At 51.6% G+C, this 23,591-nt stretch overlaps 1 protein-coding gene across 4 annotated transcripts in view; it reads right to left on the reverse strand.

Annotated features, from left to right (window-relative positions):
- The window catches only part of LOC100646754 (zinc finger protein 853), a 106,680-nt gene extending 83,444 nt beyond the window's left edge, over nt 1-23,236 (reverse strand). The window contains exons 1-2 of one of the 4 annotated variants that reach the window (XM_048412133.1): nt 16,745-18,166; nt 961-1,645 (exon numbers count right to left, since the gene is read on the reverse strand). The gene's annotated coding sequence lies outside the window, so the exon portion shown is untranslated. Of the gene's footprint in view, nt 1-960; nt 1,646-2,985; nt 3,096-16,744; nt 18,167-23,142 lie in introns of those variants that run through there. The other 3 variants (XM_048412131.1, XM_048412137.1, XM_048412132.1) reach the window with 3 other exon arrangements.
- Between the last annotated feature and the right edge of the window lie 355 nt (nt 23,237-23,591).

A 23,591-nucleotide genomic window follows, 5' to 3' on the forward strand; every position in this document is an offset into this window, starting at 1 on the left:
CACCCTACATCCTCCCCTCGCTCCGCTGATCATTCCCCGTTGGTCGTTCGCATCGGGTCGCGCATTCTCCGCTATATTTCTTCGACTAGATTCTCTGGCCCGGCGATACTCGCCGATACTACTGCCGTTTCCACGATGCCGATTTTTACCGCCGTCTCTGCCATTCTTTCCATCGGTAATCGACCTTTTCCGACCGATCGCCGATACGAGGGCCGATACCAATTTGTCGGGCCTTTCTAGAGGGCTCGATACGCGTGTCGCGGCCAGTAGTTAACAAGTTTTTAGCCCGGAACGGGGCCGGGGTTCCCTCGATCGTGTACGATCCCGCGACATACCAGAAATCGTACGATATCGTTCGATCCTACATCCGAACGATTTTCTGCTCGTCAGCCGGACTTTGTTTACTCGTAGAAAGATTCCAAGATCGTCGCGTGTGCAGCGATTCGACGCGAGATAGCCCAGTCATCGTACCGTTCGTTGCATACTACTTAATAATCTGCGAATTATAATGATAATGCCTGTAATGGCAATACTACGGGGCAACAGTAGTGATTACACCGTAGTTGCTATGATTACGGACGATCTGGCGTTTAACCGATTTACTGTAATAAGTGTTGCAGCCGTGGCAAGCGGTGCTGTACGCACGAAAGTATACAATTACGGAGAGGCAACTTTGTGGCGGTCGTTGCTGGGTGTGCCGTTCCGTAAAGGGCTGTCATTATTGCAAGTGGTAAGACGTTTCGCGAAGAAAGGCCGCGTTCCAGTGATCTATCGGTTGGATCCACGAATTTCGCGATTACGCGACAGCCTATCGGCCGATCGGCGATTAAAACGGACGATGATCGCGTTAGCGGCAAGTTTTCGCCGACACGTCAGACAGAAATGGCTTACTCTATCGGCCAGTACCATGCAGCATGCCATGCAAATACGTTTCCGGCAATTTGATTTTCTAGTACTTACGTTTGGAACCGAACTAATTGAAACAAGGACATAAGGCTTCTCTTGGTAGCAACGACTTTTAGATCACATTTTTAGTTATTAAGAATTTTATGGTTTTTTTTCATTTTTCGCTTTTAAAATTTACGTTTAAAATCTAAAGTTTCTCAAAACTTGTTAAAAATATACTTTAGTCATATCTTTACAATTTACTTTGTTAGGCGTCTAAAGTGTTTTTTTGTTATTTTTTTTTTTATTATTCTTTTTCCCCCCTGTGTGTTTCCTCTGTTTCTTGCTTGTTCCTTCGACAGTGTAGGTATACTCTTCTTTCTTAAGGCAATGCTTTTTTTTGTTTAATTTCGTTTCTTCTCTTTTTTTGTGCTTTTTTGATATTTTTTTTTCTTTGTTATCCCTTTTCCTCTTCTCCTTTTTCTTCCGCTTCTTCTTTCTCTTATTCTTTTTCTCCTTCTTCTTCTTCTTCTTCTTCCGTTTCTTCGTCGTCTTCTTCTTACTTGTTGTAATTTCGAAATGAGGAACGTTCGAACGAAAGCTTTGTCTAAATAATCAAGTCCGGTTTCGGCAGAAACTTAAGAGGAGTTGTTCAGACTTTGTGTTTCACAGACAGAAATCGGTGCGTGTTTCGAAAACGGTGAAATTAATTTTTCAATGAAATAACTATGACAACACATAACAACACAGTGCGACGCGTCTGAAACAGAAAATATACGCGGGGGGGGGGGGGTCGTTTAGAATCTGAGTCGCCCTCTTTTTTCGTTTTTCAAGTCGATCTACTTGCGCGATTTACGATCGGGTTTCGCGCGTTTCGACGCGGTTCGCGGTAGTACGACCCTTAAGGACCGAGAATCGCGACGAGCAAATCCGATAAATCGACGACCGAAGAAATCGACGACGTTTGGCTCGAACGAACGAACGGTCGGAGAAGGAAGGACGATGGACGGGTTTCGAACTCGGGAAACGAACGGGGGAAACTCGAGACCGGCGTTGCACGCTATAAGATGGATAATGCCCGAAAGTTGAAAAATGCAAGACAAGAGAAAGAGAAACGACGAGAGATAAAAGATCCTGCTGGGTTCTGCGATCATCGATACATCGTAGGAAGATCGTGACGTCCGGTATCGACGTAGGCCGCATCCCCTTGCAAGGGTTTAAGTCAGTTGATCTGGTCGGCGTAAGAGGTTCGAATTTCCCGCGGGACGAAAGGAAAAACCTTGATCGTAAGAAGAGGCCCACGTGACCCGAGGAACGAATGAGCGTCTTTGCTACCCCCGCCTCGGCCACCCCCTTTCCACCCCCTCCAGCTGGTGGTTCCCCTTCTAGGGAGGCGCGCGGCGTCGCTCCTTGCGCGTCGTAGTAAGACGCGTCGGGAGGCTGGTTCTGTCTTTCTCTCTCTCCCGTCGGCTCTCGTTGCCAGCCTCTTTCTCTTCCTCGCTCCTCATGCTTTCCCGGACTTTTCTCCCCCACGTGCTTCTCGCGACTCGCCAGTGTCTGCTGGTACGTCGCGGGATGGTGATCTTGGTAGAAAGCAGTCTCCTTCTTTCTCCTTCCTCCTTCCTCCTTCCTCCTTCCTCCTTTCTCCTTTCTCTTTCCCCATTGCACGTCCTCTCCTTTCCCTCTCCTTCTATCTCAAATCCTTCTTTCTCCTTCTCATCCTCCTTCTCATTCTCCTTCTCATTCTCCTTCTCTCTCTCTCTCTCTCTCTGTCTCTCGCTGTCTCTCTCCGTCTCTCTCGGGTGTTTCACCTCGTCCCGCGCCCTCGTTTCCGACGCAAAGTCGCCTTCGCGAACACGCTCTGATCTCTCACCACCGGACGTCCTACGATCAACCGGCCCGCTCTTCTCGGTCCTTCTTTCGCCTCGAACGTTACGACGATAACGCGACGCGCCCCCGCGATTCTCCCAAGAGTTGCGGCGACTCAGCTCCGACTCGAACTCCTCTCCCCATGATCAAGGAACACCTCGCGCGCACCGAACACGATTTCTTCGACGATCGCGCAACGAAACGCCGATATTTTAGGAAAATTTCGGTAACCTTTGATAGAGGCATTGCGAGCATCCCCGTGTCTGAGTAGCAACTGCGCCGTGGCCCCGTGCCGGGCACCCCCACCTCACCTCCTCGCCGCCTCTATCACACCACCGAGCCACCAACCCTCTCTCGGACGCGCACCCCTCGATCTCCCCAACAGCCCCGCGGCCCTCCTAGCCTCTCTCTCGCCCCATCGCAGCCCTCTCTGCCGGACCTTGTCCCGTTCTCGACCATCCACCACCCCCTTGCCCACCCTCGCGACCAGCGCTACTGCCCCATGCGCTGAAGCGCCTCTCTCTGCGCTCTCCTGCGTTTGCGTTTTGCGCTGCGCAAACCCCGCCAGGTGGATAACGACGTGCTCGGCGCCTACGCCGATCATCTCGTCCTCTGCTCTCCCTCTCCTCTTCCTTCTCTGCTCGCCTCTCTTTTCCTCTCGGTCTGCCTCTTGCATCGTTTCTCTGTGTGCGCCGTCTTTGGGGACGATCGGCGCGTTAGGGTTACATCCGATTTTCCTCGATGAATCACTTTTCAGGCGTGTCTCGTGTCGATACAGCAGCACGAACGACGACCCGCCACGGCCTTGCTGTCATTTTGCTCGCGCGAAAGAACAGCAATATCTCCGGCAACGTTTGCTCTTTCGAACGTCGCCCGCGTACCTACCACCGGCTGCGTTCGTTTTATCGATTATTTCGATTGCTACGCCGGTGATTCGGCTGCACCGGCATTCATGACTCCGAAATTCCTCCCCCGAATTTCATTTCCCAATGCACCGTTCGCTATTTCACCGGAGGTATTTCCGCTGCTTTTCCATTCAATGGGAATTTTTCTTGCGGAACGACCGGCTATTTCGGCCGAACGATACGTTGTACGCGCGTATATACGTACATAGACGAAAGAAAAGAAAAAAGAAAAACGCTTGTAGGAAACGAATGATAATAAGTTTGCACGTACACTGGCGATGGATACGTGGTATTATGGTATAAGTAGCGATAGCGATTTCTATCGCGATCGCTAAATATATTTATTCTCGATTCGTGAACGTTTCGGACAGCGGAAAGCAGAAAGCAGAAAGCAGAAAGCAGTGACGGAGTCACGTTAGTCGAGTTAGGAAAAACGCGTTTTCGTTCGCGTTGCAATTAATCTCGCAACGGTTTTCCAGACGTCGGCTTTCCAGCTGTTTGCGATGCTTCGTTTCCACGATAGAGTGGTTTGTAAACGACGAGGGGTGGCTTCTCTATCACACCCAATAACGATTCGGAGGCGTTATCGCGGCTTTACATCCCTTTGGCCCCAGCGTGACAGTAAGGTTAGCACGTCGTTGTTGCGTACACGCCAGAATGGACTTGGCGTTCGCCGTGTATTTCGAATACCGTCGTCCACCGCAACTCGTCTCGTCCTTGCTTTACGAGACAGCGATCGTCGTTGCGGCGAAAAAAAAGACGAGGATATCGATCGTGATAGGCAAAATTACCGTATCCATTTGACCGATAAAAGACGACGATCGAAGACAGCTAGGTGCGCGCGCGCGTTGCTGCCTCGATCGAGTCTGTCGATCGTTGCGGAATGGTTCGGTGAAAACGACGTTCGGACGATCGTCGTTGAAATTTCGATAAACGACGCGATTCGTGAGATAAGCCTGGCTGGCGCGATCGAACTCGTTCGTTGCGGAGTTTCGAAGCAAGTTTTACCGAGAATTCCTACCCCACTCGCGGTCTGGAAGATTTCGCCCTGCCGTCGTGGCAAATAGCAATTGGTGGGTGTTAGCGTGACACTACGTGCCAACCCACCATCCCAACGATAAGGTTAACATAACATCGTTGCGTACGCGACGTAACAGAGTACGTACACCGTCGTATTTCGAATCCTAGCGCTGACCGCAACTCGCTCCATCGCGTTTCCACGGGGGTTGATCGACCACCCCCAGAACGGCGTGCCTCGCCTCTGGAAATTCTCCAGCTGCATTCCCTAGCGCGAGCCTTTCGTCGATAGACCAGATCTTATTACGATCGCTAGACTACGATAGACGAAATACAGTCCGAATAACGCGCGGCTGGAAACTTTTCCGTGCCTCGCATCTTTTTATCCTTTTATCGCGCGTGTCCCTTATTTTCAACGAACTTTTCGACGATCTTTAGAATCGAACGATCGATACCGCTTATTTACACGATTTCATCGGTTTCTGTCGTACGTTCCGCCGATCCGAATGTTCTAACGCGATACGTATACGATCCGTATCGTCGAATCGTCGACGAAATCTGTTTCTCCCCTTCGACAGAAATCGGCACCGATCTCGCTTTCATCTACGAACGTGTTCGCGCCCCTTCTTCTTTCCCTTTCTTTCCTCCTTTCGTTTCTGTTTTTGCGCATCGAGCGCACAAGCGAGGAAGAGGAGCGCTCGAAGGGACGGCTACCGGGAGAAAAGAGGGATTCCTCCCCTGGCTTCTTCGTCTTCCCGTCGTCGACGGTGGTTCCCCGTAATTGTATCGATTGTCTTAGAACGACACTGTCCCGACCGTTGAACGTCCCGAAAGGTGAATGCCGCTACCCTCCCCTCCCAGTCCCTGCCGGTATTTTGCTTTGGGCCGACGTCAGGGTTGACCCCTTTTGTTGTTTCGTACGTGGAAAAATAAAAATTCCTAACCGGATGAAAGTTTGACCTGAATCTTTTTGTCGATCACGAGGGACGCAGGGGGAAACAATGGCCCTGCTTGATTTGCATATACGGACAGGCGGCACCATCGTGACACGTGGTACATCCCAAAGACCGCGTTCCTTTCACCGAACGACCGTGTCTCTCGAACATCGTGAACCGCGAGAAACGCGCTCGCAGGAAACGCAATAAAAAAATCTGCTCTAGCTACTCGAGGAGCGGAGCGGAGCGAGGTCGGTCTCTCGTTTCATCTTTTCTACCGGCCGTATTTCGGCCACTGGCGATCTCGTCGAGGAACGAAGAGAGCCAACCACGTCGAGCCTTCCGAATCGAATCGCGTTAAAGGTGCGATGAGAGCGTGCAGCTCTCTCTCCCCCCCCCCCCCGCTTCGACGACCCTTCGCTATACAGGATAATCATAATAAGGAGAGGAGGACCGGTTGACCAACGGATAGAACCGCTGGGGACGATAAAACAATCGAGGCTGATTTTTTGCCGGGCCAGCTGCAGCGGACCGCTGTCGGATCGACGAATTCGACCCCGCTGGACGGGCCAGCCGAATTCATTTCGCGCACCTTCCCTTCCACGCGGTCCGGCCGATTGTTGTATGTTGCCGTTTTGCCGGGCAGGATCAACGCGCGACGATCAACGTTCGGTACGTTGGTCGGCGGCCATCGTGGGGCAAGAGCACGGACGTGAAAATATGGACGATTTCACGAGTTTCGAGAACGCCGTTCGTCGAACAATGCTTGGGACAATAGTTTCGTGGCGTTATTTAAAACAAGGGAAAAGGAGGAAGTCGGAGAGGACACCATTCTTGGCCGGCCGCCTAATGATCGGCGGACAAGACGGCTGGAAAGACGAGGGAGGAAGAGCTGGATGGCTCGCTTGTCCCGGGTAATTAGTAAAAACAATGGAGAAGCCTGGCCGCGAGAAAGAGCCGCGGGAAATGGCCGTCTGAGAGGACGGCAGGAAGAAGAGACGGCGCGCGAGCATCGGATAAAATCTAAATGAGAAAGTAATCCTTCGAAGAGTCGAGGCTGGAAAGTTACGACCGCGACGGAGAACCGGCGAGAACGATGGCGGAGGAAGGTCAGTAGGGAGGAAGATTTTGGCCACGCGACTCCTTTTTCGCGGTAGGTCATGGCACCTGAATTCTCGCGTGGTCTCTTCCCCGTTGTAAACACCTAGCGTGCGATGTGACCTAGCTGCGCTATCGGGCTAAGCGCGTGCTTAACCTAACCCAACCTAACGCGTCGACACACGTTCGCACACACGCAGCCACGCCACCAACCAGCTACGTGTATGGGTAGCCCCTATCGATTCCAGTCCGTGAAAATAACGGAATCTCGTGGCGCGCTTTCGCCAACTTCCACGCACCCTCCACGTTGCTAACCAGCCGTTTTTCACCCCCTCGAGTAGAACGTTGCTGCCGCGCCGTACCGCGCCGCGCCGCGCCGCGCCGCCAGCCCCGCCAGGCTGAACGAAGGTAATCAAATGAAAACAAAAATCACAGGCCAGCCTCAACCTCCGCTCGGAAGAAAGTTAAGCGGGCAACTTTTACCTTTTTCGCCGCAATTTGCGGCCGATTCAACCGTGAGCCACCCTCTCGAGCTACCCTTCGGTCGCTAGCTATTCTTCGAGTACTTGCTTCCTACCCAACCTCCGACGTTGGACACTTTGCCTGAAGATGTCGAGACGAAGATAGCGCCTAATGGTCTTCTTTCGTCTCTCTCTCTCTCTCTCTCTTTGTTTATTTCGTTTTTTTATTTCGTTCGTTTCGAAAGAAGCTCTATACTACCATCGAAGAAATTTGCTTCGCTGGCAAATTGGGCAAAAATTATCCTCTATCCTGCCCTTTGTTATTCGTCGCCTTTTCTTTTCGTTCGTGCAAGTAACTGACCATCTTGGCGTACTTTTCGTACGATTCTATGACGACGTTATGTCTTATCATCTCGTTCGTCTCGGGGAATAATTTCCCAAAAAGTAGCAAGCTATTTCTCCGCCTTTTATTGCCAGTCTGTGCCCGCGTATGGACGAGGAAACACGCGGACATTGCCGATAAATACCGTGATCATTATCCCCGAAATATGTCGGTTATTAGGTAGAGAAGTAGAAACGCGAGAAAATTGGAGGCAGCCAGAGTTAACTGGCGGCGAAACCTTTTCGTGTATGCAGTTTCCTGCGCCCGAGTTAACTCGGTCGATTATGGCAACGGGTTAAATGGAACCGAATCGTCGTTGGCCAAGAGCGAGTGAGATCAAGAGTTGCCAATGTTTCGAGTCTGCGACGCAAATTCTTTTCGCGGAAAGAAGCCCGCCGTGGATTGATTTTCGGTTCCTGATTTACTACCGTTTCATCAAACGACCGGTCGCCGTATATACGCCGACGTCTTTTCGGATAAACAAGTCTCGATTGGTTGGACGCTGACGCTCGAATGCAGTTCGATTAAACGTTCGTCTCCGCGGCGGAATTTCGCCAGGTTCTTGTAAGTGGCGTATCGGGCGTCTATCGGGTACACGGCTAAGGAACAAACGAGCAAATAATCCGCCAAGCACCGCGGGCAGGCCAGATGTCCATTCTCCAAAGGTATACGCGTAGCATGTGGATAATCGGAAGAGCACTGCCGACCACGCAGCATATGCCGCTACCTCCGTTAGCAGCAGCTGCACTCTTCGCCATCGAAGAATCGCGATTACACTGTAATCTCGCTAAACCGAGCCCGGAAGAGGATGAGGCGCATTATCTTCGGCAAAGGGTTCGGCTGGGATTTTACGAATCTCGCGACAGCTCGTGATTTTTCAGCTTCTCGCGGTAAAGTCGTGGTAAAATCGTGGTAAAATCGTGGTGAAACCGTGGTTAACTGGTTGGCCTGTGTGTGGCTGGCCTCGTTTCATCTCGAGGTCACGCCGCGTCGCCCAAACCTTCATTGTTCCGCTCTCTTCCCTTTATATTCGCGTGTCTGGTCTGTCTTCGGCGGCGAACAAAGCAGGCAGAAGGTCGTAAAAAAAAGGGAGGGGGGGGGGAACCGGAGGACCCAACGGCGCTATTGTCCCCGAACGAATTTGCGAAAAGCGCACGTTGACTAATTCCGAAGCGCTCGACCTCTCATCTTTTTCGCCTCCGATCCTCGACGCAACGCCTTCGACTCGACTACGAACTATCGAACGTTTTACTGGACGGGAGATGACCGTGCGATAACTCTGTCCTTCCGCGGCTTCACTCGACGGCCAAGAAGAAGTATCTCGATACGAAGTTGTCGAACAAGGGAACAACCTGATGGAGCGTTTAGAAAATCGACGACCAATCGACCGACAGTTCTCTACCGTGCGAATAACGTCGGTCCGACTTAATCGATATGTCGGAAGGGGCGTTGAAATCGACGAGGGAAATGTGACGGGAATTTCGTTTGCACGAATTGGCGAGCGATGCGTCGAATTTGGAAAGTTTAGTCGTTTGATTTCTTTCGGTTTCCGTGGAAGCTGGGGAGAATCGCGCCGCTGATTACACCCATAGACTTTCGCGAGTTGTCGAGTTTTTCCCGTGGAAGCGCGGCTGGCAATTCAGCGGCAATATTTCGGTGGCGAGTTCGCAACATGTTAACTTTGTTTATCTATAAAGTGGCGCGCCGGAGCTGATTAAGTCGTGGAAAAGTCCGCGGGGCCGAAACAGAAGGAAAGGACGAGGCGGTGAAATCCACGGCGATATTTCAAAAGGCCGCGATGTAAAGCGGCAAGCGCGCCTTGGCCGCGCAAGTTGGCGTCGCCTTATCGCCGCGACGAGAGCCACGACACTTATAATGAAATTTCCGCGGCGAAGTAAGTTTTAAAAGTGCAAAAGTGTCCAGGGACAAAGGAGCCTGGCCGAGGGGAGGACGGTCGAGATTTAGGAGGATCATAAATCGAGGCAATGTCTTCGTGCCGCGAGAATCTCGCGAAGATTAGAGGAGCCACTCTCGCTCTTTCTCCCTTTCGCCCTTACACCCTTTCACCCTTTTCGCGTTTTCTCTCTCGAATCGACTCGACGAATCTTCACCCTTTCCCGAGAAAAATCTTAAACTCGTAGTAATACTCGGCCAACCGTTTCTCTCTCTTTATATTCCCATTCGAATATCGCTTGAAACGTTTGTAAAAATGCCAGGGATCGAGCCGATCTCGCGGAATGGAAGAAGATTGCGTTACGCGTGACCCGAAGACGAAATAGACGAAGAAAATTTTGCTTAAATCAGACCGATTGACGGTGTTTTAAAGTTTAAGATTGCATTGCCACGAAAGGCGGAAAATATGAGTCGCGTCGCGTCGCGTCGTCTTCGCTCGAGTTTGTTGTTCTATCAACGGATTCGATCAGCAAGACGCTATTTCGTGGCCCCTCGGAGGAACTGGAAAACCGGTAACGAGCGAGCCCGTGGCATTTCGGTTTTTAATTGAAAGCAAAGTCTGTAGATTTTTAATTAAGAAAATTCAAGATCGACCTGTACCAGTCCATCCATCCGTTCGTCCGTCCGTTCGTCCGTCCGTCCGTCTATCCGTCCATCGGTTACTGCCTGCTCCTCGGAGTCTCCTCAAACAGTTTTATAATTGATTTCATTTTCATTTATTTTCGCGCGAACCTCCACCCTGTCTTTTCCTCCACTTCTCCCACCTCCGTTGCCTCCTCTCTTTTTCTTCGACCCTGCCTCTCGTTGCTTCGTCCCGCCTCGAGAAGACGGTACCCCCCCTCGTCACCTCAACCTTACGCCGCAATCAATTTAATGTTTTAATTAAGAGAGTATCCGTGAAAAATTAGATTTTAATCGGATCGCGCCTCTCCATCGCCCCTCTTTGCCCTCTCTCTCTCCTCCTCTCACCCCTCTCGCTTTCTTTACTTTCGACCGGTGTCTTTTAATAAATAATTTTAATTGCCTTAGACACCTCGAAAGGATTCGACGGATCGGGAGGGACCACCCCCTCCTCCCTGTGGACGTTGAACCCAGGAAATCGAGTTTCTTCGAGACTCTCGACGACAGACTACGTTTTGCAACGTAAGAGACATCGTTTTTAGACATCGGCGTTTGGCTAAAGATTCGCTTCTGATACGCCTCTCTCTCTCTCCCCCGAGCCCTCCAAAAAATAACCGTCATTTCGCGTGCTATTTTCGATCGGTTTTGAGCGGCTCTCGGTTGCGTAACAGGCGATCGCGGATCGAGATCGAGACACGCGGTACTCGAGCAAAATCAATCGTGTTTCTCTTTCTCTCGAACACGCAGCGTGTTCGTCTTGGCCAAAGCGTAGTACGGATGGCTGAGACTCGAAAAGTTATTAGTTATCGCTTAGTCGCTTCTGTCATTTTTCGCGCCAGACAAATAGATTTGTTTTGTACGACGCAAGGCTCGTTTAAGGTCGAAAATAGCGTGCACCGTGTCGTGTACAGATTGCATTCTAAATTGTTGTGGTGTAGGCGCGTGTTCGAAGAAAAGAAAACCGTTCGATTCATCGTATACGAGGAATTTATATTTTCTGCCGGAACTGAAATATTTTTGGCACCGGTTCCATCGTGCCTTTCGATCCCGGCTAACCTATATACGTCGAAATTTTGTTTGTCCGCCGCTTCGTTCCCTCGATTAAAATCGGCCGTAGTATTATCGTTCTTCGCTTGACGAGCTGTGCCCGATTAGCAGCCATTTCGGAGTTGCAAAGAAGTAGCCAGTCGGTATATTTTCCGTGTTCCAAGATGAACCTCGTCGTGTTCGTCGGGAAGGGAGAGCCGGGCAACCAATTCTCGGTATAGAGACGTCGTAGAACGGCTGATGCAGACCGAAAAAGAAAAAGCCAGCCGCGAGAGAAGGTCCACCATTTTCCGAAGCTATTCTAGAGTGTTATGCAACTGCCGGCCAATGCATTTGGCCGGGCAGAGCTTTATGGCCGAAGCTCGCACGCGCAAAAATGTTTGTTTTAACTCGGTGCTGCTGCCTTCCCCCACACCCGTCTACCTGCTAGCCTCAGTCGCAGCCTTGAATTACTCGGAATGTGCGAATATTTGTAAAATTAGATCTTCCGCTTTTTCGATCTGATACCGGCTCCTCCTGCATTGTCTCTTCGAATCAAATCGCGGAACACGTTTATCAGGAGACGGGAAACGCGTCCATTCGAGGAAAACAGATTATTCTCGCTTCTCTCTGCTACGTTTATCCAATTGGTTATCTTTGGATACAGTCGGTCGCGAAAAATTTCGCCACGCTATTTACCAATTAGATCTATGCACGTTACATTTCGTATCATTTAGTTCCATTTAGCCACTGCTAATGCGATACCGTGATAAATAATACATCGACGATTACCTGACGAAGGCATCGCGCCACGCGCTCTTCTTCGGAACGTCTGACCGATCTCTGGTATACCGGATTGTCTCGTAGTATAATAGATGACGCGGCGGTGATTTTGGACGCGTCCATACTCGTTCTTTTTCTATTTAGTTTGCTATTCGAACTCCACGAAACTCCGATAGGAACAACTTCCACCGTTCCCAACTCGGAAAAACAAAGATCTAGTATGTTAATTTTTTTACGGGGGCGGGGTGTTGGCGAAACGGTCGAACCGACGAACCTTCGTTCGATGAACGGTCACGAGCCTTTTTAAGGCAATCTCCATTTGTAAATCATGCGACTAAACAATCCCTATCGGACCCTCCGCTAATGGAAGACGTCTTAAAAAGTTGCCACGCGCCTCGGGGATACGAAATTTGGAAATCTTCCCGAGTATTCCCAACGGTACATCCGCAAAGGGGCGTCGAGAGGATGGGAATTCCCGTGACCCCATCCCACTCGTATTTTTCACCCTCCATTTTTACGCCATCTTTTCCCGTTGTCGATCCACCCTCTCTCCAACGTTCTGTCCCCCTCTGCGACTTTGTCCTTTTCTTTCTCTGTCGCTCCTTCTTGGCCTTCCTCTCGAAAGTCGCATCGCAGAAAGAGGTCTCGTCGATTGTTTTAATCAATAACGCTTCGATGATTCGAACACGGTTTCTTCTTTTCTATTTTTTCTCGCGTGAGATACGTCGTCGGTCAGTCTGTCTGTACTTTCTCGAAGAAACGGCTTTGATCGCATCCCGAAATTCGATGCCTCAAAATTCGTCGCTCGAGTCCAACAATTTTACTGTTTGCTCTGTTTGAAACAGAGTTTTCGATTTTCGTCGAAGGGTAGCACGAAATTAGCCTCGGTTCGAGCGCGGTGGTAGCTTTCTGACAACGAACCGGTTAGTCGGAACTTTTACAGGTAATTCGGTGATAAGAAGATGAGAGAGAAATTTTTGTCGCTTAAAAAGGAACGAGGAGATCCAATTTCCGCCTGATGATTGGCCGATTCAATCGGTCGTGACGATAATAGAATTCTTTGGTAACGTTTTTCCGTTCTTTTACGCGAACTTGGAAAGTCATTGTTTTCTTGGATCGATACTTGCGGCTTTTGTTCGACCTCGAGTTAAGACGCGAGAAAATATCGGTGCTACTAAAATACGGTCGTTTCCGTCTCACGGCAACCGTATACATTTTTCGTCGGAGATGTCCTTTAGTTTTCCAATAACGTCTGTTTTAACCTCGCCGCCTGCTGTTTGCCTTTCTAAGCCTTTTTTGCCGACAACATAGAAAAACTAGCCAAGCAGCTGCGTCTTCTCTAATTATTAACGAGGATCCAACGACCAAGCTTCTAGATAATTCGGGCTACACGTACTAATTGTAACGATTGCGATGAAAAGACTCCTCCCTTTGCTCTTTTCTTTTTCCGATTTTGTTTTCAAGTGTCTGTACGACGAACGAGTCGTCCTTTACAGACAGTTAACGGGAAATTTCAGCTTTTTAATATCTAAGAATGTGAAAGGTGGCTACAAAGATTTGACGAAATACTCAAGCTCGAATCAGTATTCGTAATCTTGCTCTTCTTGTTGACCCGCGCGATTAAAAGTGGGGTACGTGTTTAAATTCCGTCAAATTACGTTTTTAAATTGTACTTTTGTTTTTTATTTTGCTCCGAGTCTTATATTTTAGAATGCGAAGGAAAGCGATCGCCTGGAGACACGGCAGGCGTCAGTAGCGGCGAAAGCGTCGACCATACGGTACGAAGAAATTTTCAGCAGCGAAGTTTACGTTCTATTCGTTTAAATAAAGGAATATTTCCAAAATATTTCACCGGAATCCTTCCGCCATTATCTTCGCGATTACAGACAGTCTTTCGTTCGTCGCGTACGAGAAGTAATTATTTTCCCGGTGATTCCTCCTCGCTACTTTCGCCCTCGTTCCCTCGTTCCCCCGTTCCGCAACCCCACGAGATTTTTAACGTTTCGCGAACTCTCCAACGTCTCCTTCGGCCTTCCTTTGTCTCCGTCCTCTGTCCTCTGTCGCGACCGATGTGGAAGGAAAACGTAAGGGCTGCTACCCTCGATTCGTGTTAGAGGGCCGCGCGAACGGCAGAAAAGAAATTAGCGAAATTAAACGAGCCGATATAGCCGCGCGCGTTTTTAGGGGTTGCTCACCCTTTCACAGCTTTCACGGAAAGCGGTATTATTTGCGATTAATTATTTGCACGACGCGAAACGATTGGCACGGCAAACGAGGGTAGAATTGACAGGCCGCGTTTCAAAGAAGCGTTCGAATTTCCTGTCACTGGGTAGCTTTGGAATTTTCACGGGCACAGAGCAACGCAAATTTCACGTGTGTAAAATTGACTTGGCGAATGTAATTTAACGCTAGACGTTTCGAAAACACAGACTCCATTATAACGAACCCGTCGTCTTTTCAAACTCGGGAAAATCGTTTTCGAACGGGGAAACGATCACAATGGTAACCAGAAGAATCGGAGAACACAGGCGGAGAAAACAAGCCTCGGCCGCTTAAGCGAGAAAAGTTACGAACCATGCTCGTATCGCGTCTTTCTATCGCGAGAATGATCGATGTTCGGCAAATATTTGTTCGTGGAATTTCGAGCGACGATAAAACGACAAACGAAAAAAAAAAAGAAAAAAAGGAGCGAGAGAGAGAGAGGGGGGGGAGGGAGAAGGAGAGGGAGAGGGTGAGAGAGAGAGAGAGAGAGAGCGCGCATGCGAGAGAGAAGCAAACAGTTAATATTTCGGATCGTCTGGCTCGCAGCGCGGTCGCGTATTTGTTAAAACCTTGCTCGCGAAAAGCAGCAGGGCCTGTTGGAAATGGAATTAATCTGTCGATGCGTACCGTGCACCCATTTAATATCCATCACGCGTTCATCACTGCAGAAGCAATCCGCCGGTTGTTCTCGCGCCACGCTGTTTTTTCTTCCCTTTCTCTCTCGCGCTCTTCCTTCGGTCGGCGTTCGTTCCTCTCCATCGGGGACTCTCGGGGGTGGTTGTTCGTTGCTGGTTTCCTACCTACATACACGCGAGAACAAGCGAGCGAATTTTCACGCGGTCACGAGACACGATGACACGAGGTCGATGACAAATTTCGTGCGTAGCATCTTAATGCACCGCGCGCCCGTCGAAAACTGACCCCGCAGCTGGCCGCCTTAAAAAAGGGGGGTGGAACAGGGCCCGGAAGGGAAGGGCGAGACCATCGGTGATGCCCCGTGTCCAGAGGTGGGGGGTAGCAAAGGGGAGAGAGACGCATCAACCTATCTGGAATTATTTCTCATTCCTCTTCTCTTCCTCGGCTTTTTCATTTTCTTTTCTCCTTCGTGATATTTCCTACCCCTCGAGACCGTTCGCTCGCCGCTCTTCCTCCTTTCCTTCGTGTACCCTTTGCTCCAGTATTATCTCGTCTCCTGTTAGCAGACACAAGGTTTCAAGGTGCCACCAGGTCGGACCTGTTTAAGGGTTTAAATTAAGGGTGGCGAGAGGGCAGGAGAGGTGGATACGATAGGGGCGAGCCGAGTACGCGTTGCGTGAATTGCAACATTGCCGGCTCTCCAACCAGCTAAATTTACTCGTAACGTTATAGGGAACGCGCTTGCCACTTTGTCTCCATTTTTTTCATCTTTTTCATTTTTCTTTTTTCTTTTCTTTTTCTTTTTTTTTTTCCTTTTCTTTTCCGGTGTCGTATATGTACGTGTTGGAGGACAGGGCAAAGGTACGCGGTACGGGGCAATAGACTCTCGTCGAGGTTGCGGATCTTTCCACCGTTTTGTCGTTCTATCGTTCCATCGTTCCATCGTACCGTCGACTGTCCGGGAAAGATAACAGGCTGAAGGGACAATGAATGTTTCAAGTTTCCAAACGACAATCTCTGCTCGTGTTTTATTTAATTTTTATTCGTTAATGGACAATACATATGCCCCGGGTTGTTTATTCATACGCACGACCTGCACGCCACTTCACTCTTGCCCGACGTTACACTTTATTCGCTCTTTTATTATTTATCACCGGCGAAATTTTGCGCATTGTTTTCCAAAACACTGCAACTAATCATCACTCTGCTCCCTCTCTCTCTCTCTCTCTCTCTCTCTCTCTCTCTCTCTATTTTCCGTACACCACCCACTCTCCTTCCGGCACCTATTCGATCGATCGTTCCACAAAAGCCTGGCATGACTCGCTTACGGTCGATCCTCGAGAGTTTCGTCGCGTTTCGAACGAATATCCACGATCTCTTTGCAAACTTTTGCTCGTAAATAATACACGTATATACGTATTTTTGTAACCCGTGGAAAATTCTGTCGCGGAGCCTAGCGAGAAGAACGAAGCGTGCTTTTCGCGAGATCAGCGAAGCAACGAAGAAAGCTGGAAAACGAGACGCGATGATTGGAAGGTAGAGAAAGAACGGACAGAAGGGAGAGTAGCGTGAGTCTAGTCCGGATCAGCCATTTTCCTCCAATCCGCGTGCTTTCGGTTTGTTAGTTTGCGGCATAAAGCGTGTACCGGTCAGAGTTCTGCAAGCAAGGAATATTAATAGTTGTTAGTGTCGAGCGCGGAAGACGATCGTCGAAGAGACCCGTTGCAACGTTCGATCGATACGATATATATAATATACACAAGTAGAGAAAAGGAAAAGGATCGATCTACGTTGTATGTTGGATTTTTCTTTTGATCATCGATCGTTGCCAGGTACCTCCGAACGAATCGATAACGAACGAAGCACGAAGCTCGATATTAGTAAAATCTTGTCGCATTGACGAAACTTTACCTGAACCTAAACTCGTGTCTAGTGGATCTTCGATCTACCAGCCTCGCGTCATCGTCGTCCTGATCGTGCTCGTACTCGTACTCGTGACCGTCGTCGTCGTCGTCGTCGTCCTCGCCGTCTTCGTCTTCGTCGTCGTCGTCGTCGTCGTTGTCGCCGTCGTCGTCTCCGCCGCCGTTTTCGCAGCCGCCTTTGTCGTCGTCGTCGTCGTCGTCGTCGTCGTCCTCGTCACCATCCTCTTTCACTTCGTACGAACGATGTTTCCGGTTCATCCGACACTAATTCGCGAGACCGGTCAGTTTTTCTCGTTTCACTCACTCGCGCACCTATCACCCCGACGAAACTGCCGCCTCGTAGAGAGGCGGTGGATAAAAGAGATCGAAAGAAACACCACCGCGAAATGATGGAAAGAATTGTTCGCCCGGTGGTTCACACAGCGCGTCGATTATTCCCACTTTCTGACGTTTTCTTTCAAAGATCTCTCGGCTGACGAGCACTGATCTCCGCGTGCATCGTTCCGACCACACACTCGTTCGCGGTTCCACACGACGACGCTAACGCCGAGGACGAGACACTGTGGTCGCCAGTCGCTAGTCGCTAGTCGAATCTCGTGTGCTCCGCGCGTGTCGTGGAAAAACGTGTGTGCTTCCTGATTAACTCGGCTGCACGGCAGAGCTGAATTTTTCGCAAGTGCCGTGCCGGCGAAAACGTGCACCAGGGCCGTACGCGGCTCGTCACCGCACAGGGCGCTCGATCGACACGCGCGTCTATGGTTTTCCGAGGCGGCACCGTTCGTTGCTCGCCGATTTTCCCGATTTTCCCGATCTGCCCGATCTTCCCGATCTTCGTTTCACTCGCGATCCCCCGCGTCCATAGGCATTCACCGTGATGCAATTGGTCTGCGTTCGCATGAAATCCTGCTGCGGGATAACCTGCGCGGTTATATCTTGGATCTGGATCTCGATGCCGATCTCCTCTCGACGATACCCGGCGATGTTCGATTATCAACGACGAAGAAAGGACGAGGCGTTTGAGGAAGCGGAGCTGCCAGAGGTTGGCGATGTTACGATTTTCAGTGCACTGAAATCCGCGGCACCGCGTCCGCAAGTGGGAGGGACTGGTTCGCACGTGACTCAGTGTGTCGTATTCTTTTCTTGCTCCTTGGAATATGCTGCCGCATCCGTGGCGGCCCTTTTCCGTGAAAATCGCGCGCGTTCACGAGGCGTCACGCACGCGGCCGGGTCGCTGAACGTAATCTTTATCACTTCCTGCCCGGCCAACGACAACCGTCCGTCATTATTCTAATTCGACGTGAACGACGAGAGCGCGTTATCGCGGGCCTCGATCACTGGCGACGCCTGCGATTTTTCAGCCGGTTCCGGATGAAAAAAGAAAAGCTTTCTCCGAGCAGCCGTGCGGCCCCCTATCCCCCTCCCCCCTCCCCCTCCCCCACCACAACTCCCTGAGACTCTGAGAGAGGGATTTATGGGATACGCGTTGAGAAAGACGTCACCAGTTTCGCACGTGCGTGTGCACGTACGTAAACGCGCGTTGCCACGAAAACCTGATCTCCAAAACGGCGAGAGAGCGTTGCGCGTTGTGTTCCTCCCTGGGGATTTCCTCGTCGAGAGAAGAGTAGAGAAGAGAAGTGGCGGGAAGAAGAGCTGCGGCCAACTACGCCTCGCACACCGGGGTTATCGGATTCTATGAAAATCGAGCTCGGCGGTCTGAGAGAGTAGTAGTAGTAGTAGTCCAGTGTATCGCGTCTCTCACGGTGTTTCTCAGCCGGCGGCCTCCTTCTTTTACCGTCCGTTCGTCGGATCGGTTCGCGTCTCGGTCCCCGCTGGATGATCGTCGGGTTGTCTGGATCGTCGAGTTGGACGCGTGTCACGCGGGCGGCCACGGTTTCTCTCGTTCGAGGCTCTTGGGGCCAGCGCGGCAGACTTCTCCACTTCGATATTTCTGCGATTTATTGCGGCGCGACTTAGAAATGCATCTAATGCGGTGCACGCCGCATAGAATGCATGCATGCACCTTGGCGGCGGGGAGGGCGAGCCACGGAGAGCCGAGAAGTCGGGCCGAGGCGAGTCGAGTCGCGGCGCGCAACGCGTTTGCGCATGCGCCCCCGATCACACCGTGTGTACTCTACTCGCGCGCGGCTAGGCGAGCGCGAGCTCTAGCGAATATGAGCGAGCGGATCGGGCCGACGCGCCGCCACCGCCGCCACCGCCGCCGCCACCGCCATCGCCACCGCCGCCGCCACCGCCACCGCCGCCGTTGCCGTTGCCGTCGCGGTGTATCTTCGCTACGTCATTCATTGGCGTGGAGAGTGAAAATCAGAGCTCGATGCGGCAACAGCCTCCTCTGCAACTGTACCAGGAACGGTAAACGATCGGCACGCCGCGCGGTAAAGTCTCGCCTTTGCTTTCCGTCTTTGTTTACGAGTCGAGCCGAGGAATTTTCGAAACTAACCGCTGCACCATCTACGGTCGTCGAGTTGTCAAGAGAATTGCCGCCTTTCGAGGGATCGTCGATCGCGCGATAGATTATTCGAAGAGCGATCGATCGAACTTTGGAACGCGAATGCGAGCGGAAACAACGGAATTGCGAAGGAAGCGCGCACGGCCGCGCACCGTGACGCGAGGAGTCGCGGGAAAATCCCGCCCTCGATACGATGGTAACCTTATCGGAATATCCTGCCGCCGGAAGGCATCCTCGAGCTTGAAATTCGACCGGCGGAAAGTCTCGCGAACAGAGGTTGGGGTTGATTCGGTGCGGACCGGGGACGATTGGTCGGCGGTGGCATACGTTGGAACGACCACTGTCTCCCTGTGCCCGGTAATTCCTAATACGGAATCGACCGACGCTATCGACAAAAGCTGTGAAATATCTTTGCTCGGCCTGTGCGAGAACTTCCTGCCTGGACGCGAGTTACCGGCGGTAAATCGTCGCGGTGCGCCGCGCCGCGCCGCGCGCTCTCGGCACACACGCGCGAGCGTTGCACGACGATGCATCGAGCGCGCGCGGCACACTTGGCGCGCGCGTGCATGTGTCTGAGTACGTTCCGCCGTATCCACGTCGAACCGCGTGGCCTATCCTAGAGCTTTGGCGGATGGCGACGCGAAGAGAGGGCTGCTCTCCCCGTCGTTTCCTTCTCGTTCCACGCCGTTCTTCCCGCGCGCCGGTTTCCCCCTTTCGGCTTTCCTTTCTCCTCGCCCCTCCGTTCGTTCGTTCTGTTGCTCGCCGCGAGCCGAGTGGGAGGCTGAGCCCCCCGCTAGGTACGACACTGCATGATTTTTTGACGACCGATGAAAGTTACACGCGAGATATTCTATTTTAAACTTTCGGCCGACAGCCGCTCCGCGGCCACCTCCACCCCCACCATGCCGACCGAGACTTCCTACATCGCGATAATTCCTGAAAAGGAGGAAGCCATTTTGCGCGGCTCTCCGGCACCTCGCTACGAGAAACAAAGTCGCCGCGTTTCGTCCGTTCGGCCCCCGTCGATTAAACAGAACGTCCACGTCCTTACCATCTTTCCTTCTTTCGTTCGAACGCGTCCACGACCTTCGGGGCACGCGGGACAACGCGCGATGGACGACGCAACGTCCGTGTCTCTCGCGTTCGTCGTTGCTCGTTCGTTTACACGGCCCTCTCTGGCTTTCGCGGTTTATTTCAGCCGCGTCGCCGCGTCGGGAGAGACGCTTTTCTGCCGTGCGTTTACCGTCGACGGTGTGCGTCGGACGACAGCAGCTTCCCGTGGACGAGAGCAGCTGTTCACCGTACGCGGAAATCTGTTTCGCGACGCGTGCGTCCGCCTATAGCGCGAACGGGGTGATGCGACGGGAAAAAGGGGAGAAACGAGAAAAAAAAAAAAAAGAGAAAGAAAAATCTCCGGAGTGGAAATGGATTTTGGGGCGGCACGCGCGGGACAGAGACGCTCACAGAGGCGAGCGTGGCCGCACACAGCGACGCGGATAATTCGCCGGCTGGTCCCGCGGTGCCTTTTTCCTTTTTTTTTCTCCCCGCCGCCACCCCGACGTCCTCCCAGCCCATTGCCCAGGCCGGCCACCCTGTGTTCGGTTCTCTGGACGTAGCCGGTCTCCGCGCTGCACCGCGCCTGCTCGCCCGCTTTTGTTTTCCTCTATTTTCCGGTTTTTCCGGGCGGGCCGCACGCCGGCCGCTGGTACGCGCCGCGCAACAAGTAGCAGATTATAAAAATCACTCGTCGGCCCGGGGGCGTGACGGGGGAAAAAACGCTTGGGGAAAAAAAAAGGAAAAAAAAGAGAAAGAAGGACGCGCTCGCGCGGCTTCGTCCACGGAACGGTCACGCGAAAGAGAGAGGGAAGGAGGAGTAGGAGCGACGGAGGGTTAGAGAGAGTTGGAATGGTAGAGGCGCGGGTGAAGCGAGAAAGCGCTCAACGAGAGAGGAAGCGGAGGCGATCGAACGGGCGGGAAGCGTGACAGGGATGGAGCTGGAGAACGAAAAAGAGAGTCGAGCGGCCGCCGAACGGGATGGAGGTAGTATCCAGTGAAAGAGATGTGGGAGGAAGGGAGAAAGAGGGCCGAGGAGAAAGATACGGCGAGGGTGGGAGGGAGAAAGCGGCAAAGGGAGAGAGCTCGCTAGCGAAGAAAGAGAGTGGGAGGAAGAGAGGTTGATGCGGGCGTAGGTACACATTTACCCATACATATGTATGTTTCCTCGTCCCCGACGTCGCCCCTTCGCCGTGCCGCCCTCCGCGCCCTCTCGGTCCCGCCGCCCCGCCGCCCCCTGCGGCCCCCTCGCGCCTCGGAGCATCCCTCTCACTCCGACGCGCGCGGCCCGTGCGTGGCGATTTACATTAAACGCTGGTCCGTTGCCTCCCGTTCCGCAGAGACGCGCGCGAGCGTTGTCGAGGGGCGAGCGAGGCACGCGACAGAGACGGAGAAACGAGGCGGCAAAGGGGAGGGAACAGAGCGAACGGCGGCAGGGAGGAAGAGAGGAGCCCTCTTTCTCTCGTTCTCCGTCTCCCCTCTTTCACGCGACGTACAGAGGAGAAAATCGTCCGAAAATACGCGGATACGAAACACGGCGAGCCAATGCGCGCGAGGTTCGCGCGACAAAAAAGATTTCCTCGATCCCTGGGTTTCGATCGCGACCCCCCGCTGCACCTCGACGCGTTCGCATTCGGCCAGAATGCACGGTACTCGTGCGTGTACACGTATACTCGACTCCAATTTTCCCGGCTATTTGGGAAATTTCTAGATCACAGCCCGTGCGTTCGCTCGTTACTCGTTCGCGTTTGTTTTATTCGGTATGTCGCGTTTTCTCTCCCCATTTTTCTTTCTTTTTTTTTTTTTTCATTATTACACGAGCAACGCACGATCTTTTAATGGATGCAATAACGAGGATACGTTGTTAGCCGGTGCGGACTGTCGAGTCTGTAGCTCTATAACGCCAAGTAAATTGGTTTCTATTGGTCTCTAGCATCAAAGAACTTGAGTGCCTTGCTTGCTGCGGACATACGCCGGAGTCAGCTCGCATTGTGTCGAAACAAAAATCAATCTAGTTCTCGCATAAGGAGAAGTATTTTTCTGTTTACTTTTTCTTTTTTCCTTTCTCTTCTTTCTCTTTTCTTGCTTCCGTACGAAAGAGGTTCGATGACGCGTAACTTCTTCGTTACGTTGCGGAGAGGAAGGGAGGGAGGGAGAGAGAGAGGGAGAGAGAGAGAGCTTTCCAAGTAGTCTTTGTAAGTAATGGAAAATTTTAGGACCTTTCGTTTCATCGTGTTTCGTTCGATCAACCTTGCTTGCGGTTTTCGAATTTCCTCGTCACAATCGTCGCTCGCTTATCCCAACAGGCAGAAGGACTTTGGACGTTTAAAAAGGAAATTAACGTAAAATTGCTATCGATCATTCTTTCTCGTATCTCCCTCGAACTGAAGAAACTCGTTATCGATGGAAACGTATGATCGCAACGAGAACGAAAGTTGTTCGCGTTTGTCGTAAGAATTTTCGGAAGCGATCGAGTCAACGTATCTTTCGCCGCATTGGCGAGCGATCGCGAGCGCGAGTTTTTCGCCCCCTCGATCGTCCGATCGTCCGATCTCGAAGCTCGATCGCGAACGAACGAATTTCGCGACATTTATCCACGAGCGGTTTTCGCGCGATTCGTTATTAGCGGCATTGCAATTTCTACGTTGACCCTCGTCCTTTCTGATCTCGAGTCGATCGATTTTCTGCGAGGTCATTGACCCTCCTTTCGCTCCCCTCGCTCGCCACACAGAAGAAGCGAAATGCCCACTTTTGCCGATAGTCATCATCCCGATGGACACTATTCCGCCATATTTATCGACATATTAGGATACGCTAGGACGCGCTAGTGCAAACTATATATTTACTACGAAACGATCAATACTTACAATTCTGATGGGACTCTGCACACATTATCTGTGCAACGCTTCGCCTCGTTGTGTGCAGCGCGCGCGTTATTTACACAATGCGTAAAATAAATTTTCCGTCCCGCTACTACTCCCTGCCCCTTTCAAATATATCGAATTGAATATTTTCGATGACTGCCGGCGCGCTCTTCGCCCCTCCCTGTGCCTTTCGTTTATGGAATTCTGCATCCTCGATCGTCGCCGAAAAACGACACGAACGATGGAGACCGGTGAGAAGCGCGGCAAAGAGAGAGAGAGAACAAGAGAGAAGGGGGGGGGGAGAGCGAAAGAGAACGGATCCGCCTGTTTTTATCCTGAAAACCAGTACAATGTAAGCAGATTTTAACTTTTGGCAAGGCTCGAGCGGAAAGATTTCGAGGCGACCCTCGTCAGAGTTAGAGTGCATCCGAACGACCGTCAAAAATTGCAAT

This window comes from Bombus terrestris, chromosome 14 (assembly GCF_910591885.1).
Source record: "Bombus terrestris chromosome 14, iyBomTerr1.2, whole genome shotgun sequence".
Lineage (NCBI taxonomy): Eukaryota > Metazoa > Arthropoda > Insecta > Hymenoptera > Apidae > Bombus > Bombus terrestris.